This window comes from Daktulosphaira vitifoliae, unplaced genomic scaffold (genome assembly GCF_025091365.1).
Source record: "Daktulosphaira vitifoliae isolate Bord-2020 unplaced genomic scaffold, ASM2509136v1 Scaffold_1, whole genome shotgun sequence".
NCBI lineage: Eukaryota > Metazoa > Arthropoda > Insecta > Hemiptera > Phylloxeridae > Daktulosphaira > Daktulosphaira vitifoliae.
In genome coordinates, this window is record NW_026099572.1 from 9,869,328 (window position 1) to 9,882,321 (window position 12,994).

A 12,994-nucleotide genomic window follows, 5' to 3' on the forward strand; every position below is an offset into this window, starting at 1 on the left:
CAAACCGTTCAAGATAGTGGCGCGCTTATGCGTACAGGTGACTGCCGTTTATTTCTATCCCTAGCGCACAAGATGATCTTACAACTTTTATTAGTTGATCAAGTAAAAAAAATATTTCATTCGAATTTTAAATTAGACTAAAAGTTTATTTTTCAATATCTCTTCGTTGTTTCTGTAAATCATCTGTGTTAGGGTTGCGAATATATTTGAAAAAGTGATAGTGTATGATTGTGACTCTGAGTTCATGAACTTCGTTTGGATGAAACACATAAAAGGTAAAATTCTAAATAATTATTTAAATTAACTTAGAGTTTACATATTATTGCATTGTTATTAATATTAAATTTAACTTTATTTATTTACTCTGAAATTCCAAGTGAATATCGAACTAGGCCAAATTATAATTTAGGCATATGTTTTTTCAAAGCAGCCGCCCGCGTTTATTGTTATCACATTGTAAATTATACAATTTTATCTTATCATATAATATTTGTATTATTATATATACACGAAGTTAATTGTTTATGAAACATATGTGGCATTCAGTTGAAGTTACCAGTACTTAATACTAAAGAACATAAAATCATTTTCAGTTATTAATTATTTAAATTACATGTGTATTACAGATAGAAGCATATCTGTAATGAGATTATGATTACAATGTAATGTATAGTAACTTACATATTTTAAACGATTAATTTTCTTTATGAAATACTTAGTATAATAATAATTTATTCAGTATTTTACAAAAATACAGGAAAGATGTACATATTTTTGGTTGTCACTTGATTATGTTTTAGTCGAAAAATTAAGTCGTTTAAAATAAGTATATGCATGTTAATATATAAATACTTCCGAGGTTTAATTTTGTATCAATTATCCATATTTTTTAAATTCTTGATTATCGAAGTAAGTCTTATAAGTAAGTTCATCATTGTAATCTTATTTTTTTTTTTTTTACTAAGTAAATACACTTGCCATACCATAGAAAAGTATGCATCATTGTTACGTTAACCATTTTTTTGTGAACATGAATTTTACCAATTGTCAATTTATTTTTAATAACTATTTGGGTAATATATTTATATATAACAGAATCATCAGTTAACAATAATTCTTATTAGAATATAAAATCTTACTAGAATTTAAATTTTAGCTCCATCGATACACAGCGTAACCATTAATAAAATATCTGAAAATGTTTTAATTCTTAATAAATATTCTTAAATTTATCTAACTTCGAGTTAAAGTTAAAATATTTGGTATAATAATTGTACTCTGAAATAATTCTTTAGAAATCGTTGTGGTGGTAAAACCTAGTCCAATTGTAAGTGTGCTTATGTTTAAGATAACTTTTAAGATGCCAATTTATTTTATATTGGCAAGTTGTATTACATTAAAACGCTGATAAGGCATAAACTTATGGACATTTTTGCTAAGTCTGCAAGTACTTAGTACTAAGTCAATATATAATAAGAGTAGTTACATATAAATATTTATTGTCAGGTAAACATGAATATAGTATTCAATTTTTAGTTAAATTGAGTTAAATTTGTTTAAATCAAAATCAAAATTGTTTTTAATCAGAAAAATATTATAAGAGTGACAAAAGTGAGACGAATATTGTTTTTGTCAAGTCATTTCAGGCTATTTATACTACGTGTAGGCAAAAAGCGAACGGCCGGAAGGAATGATGAACGAAAATTCATATCTTCCCGTTCATAATCTAGGACAATATTATTATGATGATATTTATACTATATATAGGGGCTCACAATGATTGAACAGATCAGTGTTGCTAACACGTTAAAATGTCTAGTTGGACATTTTTTTTTATATGATTTTAGGTGTAAATAATACTACTTGCAAGATAAAACATCATGATAATTGAATCATAAAACTCTGGAGGCTATTTATTTTTCTTATTCAGTAGATTTTCAAAATAAATTTTAATGCAACAAAGAATAATAATTCCTCGGCGGCAAACAGAACAAAAAGTGGAAACGATCAAGAGAATTTGTATTTTAGTTATGGAATTCATACGTGTTCGTATTACAGTTCAGCGAGGACAATGTCGACTATACCTGATGTATGTTGTGCTAAATAATGATTTAATGAAAAGAATATTATAAAAATATAATAACTAAAATAGAAATCGTTGTATAACCAAAGCGTATTGGTCAGAGGATGAAACATAATTTTCTTTCTTTGATAACGGTAAAATTTTATTCTTTATATAATAATATTGCGTTTACTTTTTTCGTACTTAAGACCTAATAAACACCAAACAAATTTAGTCGATCAGTTCAAAAGATTTTGAGAAAATTTTATACCCCTAAATTTTATATTACTAACAAATGGTTTATATTATATTAGAATAAACAAAAATGTCTTATAATATATTAAGGATTATTCTGTTAGCTTTTATCTTAGAATACAGGTAAAAAATGTAATCTAGACATTTCATGAAATATAAATTATCTATTATTTGATTCATTGTATATTCAAATAATTAAAAAAAAAAATGTGTTCAAATTTTTCTTATTTTTGTTACAAGTTAATCTAAATTTGTTTGAAATTTATTTAGAATTTCGAAGAATACAATTATAATTAAAGAATACATTTTTCTTATTAAATAATTAAGAAAGAATAAGTATAGTATCAATTTTTGTTAAAACTGGGACGATGAATATTGCCGCATTCGATGAACCGTTTGAACCATGAATATGTTACAAGTTAAAGTTAAGTGGATTTTAGACCAAAATTTTATTATTTGACTGGTTTAAATACTGTAGTATTCATTTTAAGCTGTCATATAAACCGATTTTTATTGACTAAGATAATGAATATAGTTAATTAAATGATGTGGACATTTTTTCTTGATAATTACTGTAATAAATTTGTTGATAAAATCATTTCATTAATACATTTTTCTTGAAATCCAAATATTTAAACAATCTTAAAACGCAAGGATTTATCAAATAAAACAAATTATAAGAATAAGATTGATTTACAATTTTTTTTTTCTATCATATTGTCAGTTAAAAAGAAAGATGCCTATTTAAGAAAATTACTTACAGGATTTTTATCCTAAAGGGATAAAATAATAATTTAAGTATATTTTGTTTTAGTTTTTTAACCTAATAATTTTCTCATTGTAAAAATAAAAAATTTTCCATAATTTCTAAGAAAATTATTATCTTACCAGATTTCGATCACTCTGTATATAAATATATTCTTTTGGAAGGCTTAATTAAAAAATGAGTAAAATAATTTTGTATTATGAACAGAATTTGTTTTGACTCTATTTAAAAATTTTGACTTTCTGTACTTCAAAATTAAGATAAATTTGAAAGCTGACATAAAATTTAAATTAGTGACCTTTAAAACAAAAGGAGTAGAAAACTTTACATTTTCCTTACATCCAAAATTTTTTTTATTACAATAGTTGTAAAAAAAATAAAATTTATATGTTTTAACTTCACGAATAATATTCTCTATTACGGTACAAAAATAGCTCAAAAAACATAAAATAAGCAAAATATAGTACTTAAAATTTGAAATATGCAAATTATAGAAGTTGTAAGCTCTAGCCACAAAAGTATTTACAAATAAAAACAAAAATCCATTCATAAAATTATAAGTCACTCCTGTAATAAAAATGTCTAACTCTAGGCGATTAGAGATAATTATTAATCAAAATCTTTCTTGTGCTAGTTAAAAGTTAAATAGTATTTTCTAATATTTAATAACTAGTCTATGTATTTAAAATAGAATAGAACAGTTTATTTGAGTTGGAAAAACAATGGCACTATTAATTAAAAAAATAAAGAAAAATTCGCCGCAAGGACGAATTTGCTATCTCATAATATAAGAACAATAAATTTAAATAACGTGACTTCATTTTTAATTTGAATATAATGCGCCTTTGGGAAGTACTGGACCACTAAATTTTTCGAAGAGAAAAATATTTAGTTGATCATAGTTTTATATGTAAACGTATGTGACTTACTAAAAGAAAAGTTTTTAAAATTAAAAAGTGTTGGTAATAAATCTTTTTTTATTTATTTTTTTTTTGTTAACACAAAAACTTTATATTTGTGCAATATGTATTTATATTTATATTGTTATGTCATTTAATTAGTTAATATAATTGTACATTACATTTTATTAAAATAGTGGAGATAATTTTAATAATTATTTATGAAAGAAATACAAGTGAAATAGATGAAATTTTATTGAATAAATATTCACTTGGTATGACTGAAGATATTTTGATTTGACCCGATGATGCTTTGACTATTTATACTTGATACAAAATATACTCATTTTAGTGTTAAGTGGGTTGTTTGCAGGTCCGAATTAAGGATGGCTAAGGGGCGGTATCGAGGTCCCCAGATATAAGGGCCTAATTCAGAAACAAACTACCTAAACGTAAAGACTTTTAAATTTATTTTTTAATTAAAAATTTTTAAAATTGTCGTCAATCAGTTTTAATCTTATCAATGAATGGGATACTATTTGTTATATAATTTACTGTTTCATTTTAATTTTTAATGTTTTTTTACTAATTAATATGTTAAAATAAATCATTAAGAAAATGTTCATTTTAATAAACTTTCAAACTTTTTGAAAAATTTAAAAATTTTGAAAAGCAATAAAAAATTATTATTAGTAACAAATAATAAAATTATATGCTTTAAACAAAATCTAAGAAGGCAATAATTTAAAAAAAAAAAAATTATAATTGTAGTATCAAGTATGATAAGCATTATAAGTTAGTTCTGAGATACTCTGTATATGTAAAATTCATATTCAATTCAAACCTAAGATTTTTTTAAATTAACAATTAATTTTAGGTAATAAAAACAAGTAGATGCATATATTTTAAATTTCATAATAATTTGAATATCTGTAATTTTTAGTGTTAAATTGTAAAAAATTACTAATTTGTCGGCCGATTTCTCATAAAAGAACAGCCATGGAATGTTTTTCTTATATTGTAGTGTACTTCAAAAGTTTTATTTTGATATACTTTAGAAGTTGTAAAATCTCCCGGATCATTCAAAAATCGAGTTAAAATAAACTGCAAAAATATTCTTTAAATCTCCTCTGTACTTAGATTTTATGAATTATTGACGAAAAAGTGTACTAAATGAAAGTTTATTGCCTTTAAATATTTTTTTTAAATTTCATTGGGATCAATGTTTAAAAAAGAAAGTTATAGCAATTTTAAATTCAGAAAAAGATTTTGAAAATGCCATTTTTTTGGTAGTGTAATTTTGAGATAATTTTTTTAATTTCTAAAATTAAGGAATTTAAATATCGATCTTATAAAAGAAAATGATTGGTCTAAAACAAAATTTACAGAGTATTTTAGAAATTACTAATAATTTTAAGCTATGACTGGAGATTAGGTGCTGGTGCTGTTAATTTTTATCACTGGATATTCTTGGGACTCACTACTTCCATATAAATAGAAAAATCTAATATCTTATGAAATAATGTGTTTAATAGTTGATTTCTTATTTAGATAATCATCTGAAAAATCTTAGTTAATTATATTTGTTTCCATTAGAAAAATTAAGATAGCACCCATTTAATGTATAAGTTATAATAATAAAAAGTACTTCATGACTGATATATTAAGAAAAATGTGCAACATAAACCAATTTAAAATGATCAACATTATTATTATTTTCAATTAAGCAGTTCATGATAAAAGAATCATGCTGTATACAATAAATCAGTTAAAATAACTGTATTCATATAAACTGTAAATTTTTATTAAAATTGAACAAGAAGATAGAAATATTTTTCATTTATATATATTTGAATTCTTTAAAAAAATATTGAACATTGAAGGTATTTATTCTTTACATAGTTTACGTACTCGCTATTAAAAAAAAAAACCATTTGACAATTGAAGATTATTAAAGAAAGTTGACATTATTAAAAAATTTTTTCATCTATTTCATTATTTGTATCTACAAAAAACAGCAATTGCGACATTTGATTTTATTAAAAGTTTAAATTAAACATTTTATTTTTGATGCGATGCTAAGAAAGTATTAATTTTATTGTGTTGTATATTTTTATCTATAAAAATACGAAAATTAAAAAACTGCTCAATATTACAAAATAAAAGTGTTATCTTATTGATATGTTATATTTTCGTAGGTCAAAAACAAATTTTATATATATTTCATATTATCTTGTTTAAAAGACATTTATTATATTTAAATTTTTTAACAAATATAAAATTATAATTTATTAACATAGATGACAAATTTATTGCATTCTTTGTCTATTAATTAAATTAAATTAATTAAATTTTATTGTTAGTTATTTGATAGATCATACATCTAATAATACATTTTTCACGTTTGATCAACCAATTATTTGAAAATGTTGATTGATTCTCCTAACTGATATATCGGTCAATATGCAATTATATGTCTTTATGCAACAGTAACTATTAAAGCAGCATATAATAGTAAGGCCCATTATTGTTATTAATATAAAATTGCATTACTGGTGTTCCAAATAGGTGATCTTTGTAGTAGATGTCATTTTATTTGCGTTTAACTGCTTCGTTTGTTATTGCAATTAAGAACTATTTAAAGTCGCCTTCTCTGATCCTAGAACTGACACTTCATTTATTAAAAAAAATAGAATAATGTGTTCAGATAAATCTTTATTTATTTTTATAACTATATAACAGTTTACAAAAAAAAGAAATCTTGGAAGTACTTTGAAAATTTTAGTATTAACTTTTTATATTATATCAACAAATTATTCAGTGTTTTGTATTCGTATTTGATATGTATATCAAAATCGAATAGTGTATATATTTTTTTATTTAACAGTATTGTTTTAATTTGAAAATAGTATACACATTATATGCATTTTATTTTATTTTTATAAATAAAAAAAAAAATGTTGAGTTTCATTTAAACTTTAAATAGAATCCGCACTGTAGATATATTAAATATATTGTGTTATATAATTATACTTTGGTGGCCGTAAAGTGATCGTATGCTTATGGAGACAGAGTTGCATATTTTTAAAGTTAATTATGACTTATAGACATAAACGCGATAACAATGTTTCAATAATATTTAAAAAATTTTCAAATATGTAAAATTTTAAATTTATTACTTTATAAAATAATATTATCTTATGAGGGAATTTTTTTTTGCAGTCGGAAAAACGGTTCATGGTTTAGTGTAATGGTGATGGGCGTTTTGTTCTGTCGCTTAGGACTCGCCTGTTTAGTACGTATGAAAAGTCCGTAAACAATGTTCAAACGGATGTTCGATCATTTTTCATTTTGGTGAATTCAATGATAACAATAATTTTTCTTTTAATGCACGCAATATTTTATTAATATCACTTCATTACTTATATAGATTAGAACATTAATCATAATAGCTTTGTAGATTCAATCAGTTGATTAGTATATTTATGACATAATAACAACCTTAAAGGTTTTTAAATTCTGTTGAGATATACTTATTCCCCTGATTTTAACTTTTTAAATATTTTTCAGTTTTAAATTTGACATTTCAAGACATTTTTTTTGGATTCGTATATTCATAGTAATATTTCTCTATTTCCCAGTATATAAAGGATATTTTTTTTAATTTAATGTACTGCATTTTTTTTTCTTTTTGAGTTCTGTCTTCAATGTTCTTTCTATAAGATATTACTTATAATAAAAATAATTTTATGTAAAAGAAGCTATACAATTTTTGCATATAATACGTGTCAATATCCATTGCACTAACTGTATTTAAATAAGTGCTTCAGCATTAACTATTGAATATTAAGTGTAAAACTTTAGTAGTAACTAGTAGAAATTATATCAACTCTTAAGAATCGGACGTCGCGAACAGGTTATTATTATTATAACTATTATTTTTTTTGTAAATTGAAAGAAAAAACCTCATATTATAAAGAAAATCCTGTATGGACTTGCGAAATTCACTATGACCAGCATTATTTATGCGGCTAGACGGGAAATTTGTGACGGCATGTATAACCTTCATGGGATAACGAATTGTATATACACATTCAAGAGATACATTATCCGACAGAATTGGCCGAAAATATACGGTATCTTGTACACATATCGACAAATTTGTCAGATTTCTGTACATTCTAAGTAATCGATAGTCCAAGGTATTGTTTGTTGGTCGCGAAACGAATCAAGCGTTTAATTTGTTATTATTTGTTAATGGTAATTCAGATGTGTTAGAAGATAACACGGTAAATTATGCAATCTATGTCGAATAGGCCCAACTAGTTAAATTATACTATGTGAAAATTGTATAAAAATTATCTAGTTTTATCAACAAAATTTGTACGTTTAGTTCGTTTGTTGAACTATTATTTGTAATGTCAATCAGCGAACATCAACGTATGCCTCGTCGACTTCTAACGTTTTAAGAGTTATTATCTTAATTTTGCGATAATATATTTTATTGATGAAGGCTTTTATTTGCAATGTACACAAAAATACAATTCCTACTGCAAAATATAACTTTAAATATATATAACTATAAATGTATATTACTTTTTAAGTTTTAAGTAATATAATGGATTGTCTTTGTTTGAAAACGAAACCTACTTATTTTTCTTATTTTTTTTTTTTGATGTTCATAGACCAATCTGGCAAGACTGAAGGGCTTGACCTCTAATTATGTCGTAGTCAATAATTATAGGAATACATTTTATTAGTATATTTAAATTAATCTCGTTATTTCATTAAAATTAAATTTTAACGTTTTTTAAATTTTTGATTTAAGTTTTATGATCTAATGTCAGGTAAAAAAGGTTATGATAAATTTATTTTAACTCTAGCCATATTTTAATTACTAAGCTTAATCAAGTCTGAAACTCAAGTTGAGGTAACTATATATATGTAACATTGATAAACTCATAAATATTTAAAAATACAGCTTTGAAGTGATTCTTTTTAACGTTTTATGAAGTATAATTCATTGTACAATGATTGCATTGTGAAACGTTACTGAGTGTTTAAATAAAAAAGAAAAACTAATTGGATTGATAAAAAAAAATGAAAGTAATCATTCTAGTTGATTTCTGATAGTAATTAATTATTAAAATTTATAAGATATAACTAATATAACTTTTAAAAAATGAAAATACATCTATTTATTAACTAACAATTAATTCGTCGGATCACCGGACAATATAAACGAATTTTTCATTTTTCATTTTATTCAGTAAAACGTTTTATTGAATAAAAGGAAAAATGAAAAATTTGAAATGAACGAGAAACGTACGTTCCTCGGTCATTTCAAGGTGTATTATGTGTTATCTTCCACTAAAAAAATATGAAAAAGAGAAATTATAACAATAACAATAAGTATTTTATTACAGGCGGAACTTGATATTACATTAAACTGAGGTAAAAAAAAATCGTATAACTATACATTGGTTATACCATAGAAATTTTAAAGACTTTAATTAATTCTTGAATCTAATTGATAGAATATTTAGTAATCCCATATTAATCTAATTATTAGGTATTTGTTGGATGTTGTCAGCAAACCCAATTTGTTATAATTATTTAAGGATTATCAAAATAATATTTTGTTATTTAAAAATTATATAGCATATATACATATATGCTATATAATAAAAAAAACACTTTTTATAAAATAATAAATTATCTTTAAAGTACAGTTATTGCTTTTGACTATTTCATTGATAATATGAGTGGTCTTGCAAAAATACCAAATGTAGTAATAAAAATTTGAAAAAAAATTTACCTTGAGTCTTTCTCTAATGATGAATGTATGTTTAAATAAAAAAAATAATTGTACATTTACATTAGTCAAATTAAAATATAATATTTTTAATAATTAATAAAGAATAATTTTTTATCAAAATAGTAACAAAAGTTAAGAAAATAATTACATTATAGGTTAATTAAACGTTAATTTATAACATTATTATAAGATGACTAAATGCTTGGTTGTTATTTAAAATTCAATTGAAAATTAATAAAATAAAATAAAAAATTTAAGGTAAGCTTAAGAGTTAGATATAGATTTTTTAGAAAGTGACACTGAAAATGTAATACATAATATTAAAGATGTGTCTAGGTAGTTAATATATGTACAAACACCATACCAAGTAAAAACAGTGTAAAAAAATGCTTTTAAAGCGAGTACCGGCTAAATCTAAAAAGAACGCGAGGTATTCGACTTTTAATCGACAACCAAATACCCGAAACTACTTAATATATTGTTAGAATTTTAGTACCAATAATTCTTCACAGACTGTATATTAATGATTGACAAACAGAGTAATAAGAACCAAATTCAAACCGAGAGATTAAAATTTATCCAAGCCACTCACTTTTTAACAATTAAATCACAAGTATTGCCGTTTTGCGTCAACAAACAACAATATTTGAAAATTAACACAATGTTGCATGTATAAAATTTAAAAAATTAATACATTTTTTTTACTGTGGAATTATGCCGTAAACTAATGTAACATTTATGATTCAAGCTAAAAATATTGTAAAATTAGTGCCATCAATCAGTGACCGATTTGATGATGGTTCGAGTGGCTACATAATTACAATAGTATTTAGCAAAATTTTGTAAACAATTCATTTATTTGAAGTTATTGATATGTAAATTACAGACATTTCGTAAATAATTTCAAGGTATTTTGGTTTAAAATATTACAAAATGCAAATACTTCTTTATTGATGCCTAATTATTCATAACAGTCTATTGTTTAAATTTGAATTAAAGATATTTAGTAAACATCTTATTTTATTACTTATTAGTATTATTTATGGGCGTAGTAAAGGAGGCCGAGGGTTTAGACCTTTTAGTTTACAATTCAGCCTTCTCAGAAATTTAATAAAATTATATGTATTGTTATATAAAAATTATTATACTTATTATTATTATTATTTAATCGTGTTTAACGTCCTCTCTTAAAGCTATTGCTTGTGCCAGAGAAGATGGAAAAACCTACATATATTTTTAGTGGGAAAAAAATTAACTTAAGTTTCCCAATTAATTTGATTACCTTATACTTATTGAATTATTAACTCATATTTTTTATTCAATTAGTACTCACAAGGCTGTTTATATTCTAGATATTAATACAAATCGTTTTAATTACATGTGTTATTTGTTTTCCAATGTTTAATGTAGATTGAAAATACATATTTCTTCAAAATACGCTATTACCTACTCAGTAGTCAAAAATCAATAGTGGTATTGTATAACGACGCCAAAATAAGATCAATTGGTTCAATTTAACTCAATTTACTTTATTTGAAACATTAATGTTGGTTTATTTTTATAGAGAAAACAGTATTAACTTTTGTTAACACCTTAAGAGATTCTTTGATTTTGAAATGGTTTTACTGGAATTAGATTTCATTTTATTTTTGTAAATTGTATTAAAGCTTTAAAATAGAATACAAACCCAAATAGTGATCAATTTGACATGCACAAATATAATTTGATATTTGTATGCATCATACGAATATAATGCATAATCTAAATTAAATATAATCAAATAAAAATATAATTTATTATAGAAATTGATAAAATAAACACAATTCTTTACTTTCGTTCTTTTGATTTGAGGGTTTAAGTATCATTGGTGTTATAGAACTAATATTGAATAATGAGTATACAAAATTTATTATCACGTATTTTTCAATATTGACTGTAAAATGTACTCGTGATAACTATTCTCATCTTTGTTTACGAGGAAATTCTATACCGAAGCATTGTTTAAATATTATCGAGTTATTATTGTATATGTTCAGTAGAAATTATCTAAAATATCAATAATAATAAATAACTGTTTTCGCAGTAAAGAGATGTTTTCTACGAAAAACGAAACTGAACACTCTTGTATCAATTTGATTGGTAAAGTTTGCAGAAATATATAATTGCAATTCAGTCTACGAAGACTTCTGAAAACTCTTACTTTTAAAAAATGAACGATAAGAGCCGCTCTCAACGATTTCATTTTTCTTCAAATTATTATATATAAACAACAGTGATGGTCTCGTTTTTATTGTAGGTTATATTTTTAAATGCGTATACATATAAGATGGTAAACTATTATACCTTGACTGTAAATACTTAAAAATTATATATGCTGGGCACGACTCTAAATGCTTGTACGGACAAAAGATGCACGGACTGAATGTGTATTTAAATAATTATAATAATAATATAATAAATTACTATATATTCAGCTAAACATTCTATAATAATGAGTTAAAAGACCTTCACATCTTACACTAAATATAAACTTACTAGTTACTGAAAGCACAAACCACTCAAATTGTGTTTGAAATAACTATATTCAGTCGGGCGATCTTTTGAGTAATTCTTTGATTACTTAAACAATTAATTATTATATAAATCATTCCATTCTTTGAAAAGCTCTCATTATATTATCCATTACAGCTATTAACAATAAGGAATATGAGTTTGTTGTCGGTACATGTAATTTAAGTACGTTCTAATTGATGCTAATGAAACTTTAGAATTATAAATATTATCTTAGGTCAATAACTTCTAGGAACAAAAAATTAATATATAAATATCATTCAAAAATTCAATTAATTTTTAATTTTGTTAGAAAAACAGTTAATAAAAATTGTATCTGTTGATAGTGGTAATATTGTTCTCGAAATACGTAACCACGATTTTTAATAATTTTTATGGCTTTTAGGTTAGATATTTTTTAATTTTTAAATTAAAGCCAGGAAGATAAGATATATTCGAAAACTTTTGATAAAATTAATATTTTACGTTAATTTTTTTTTTTAAACCAATTTTATACTCTAGACTATACAAGTTACATAATATATCTATTTTTGTAATGTATTAAACAAATTTATAATTTACGGAAAATTCAGTAAAAGTTTGCAAGATAGAGTTATTTTGTAGAGTAAATTTTAATAAAAAAT

The 12,994-nt window shown here is 23.4% G+C and overlaps 1 protein-coding gene across 1 annotated transcript in view; it reads left to right on the forward strand.

The window, feature by feature from the left end:
• The window catches only part of LOC126910361 (extracellular serine/threonine protein CG31145), a 36,115-nt gene continuing 23,121 nt past the window's right edge, over positions 1-12,994 (forward strand). Inside the window, exon 1 of the mRNA XM_050692868.1 lies at positions 1-275. The gene's annotated coding sequence lies outside the window, so the exon portion shown is untranslated. The remainder of the gene's footprint in view (positions 276-12,994) is intronic.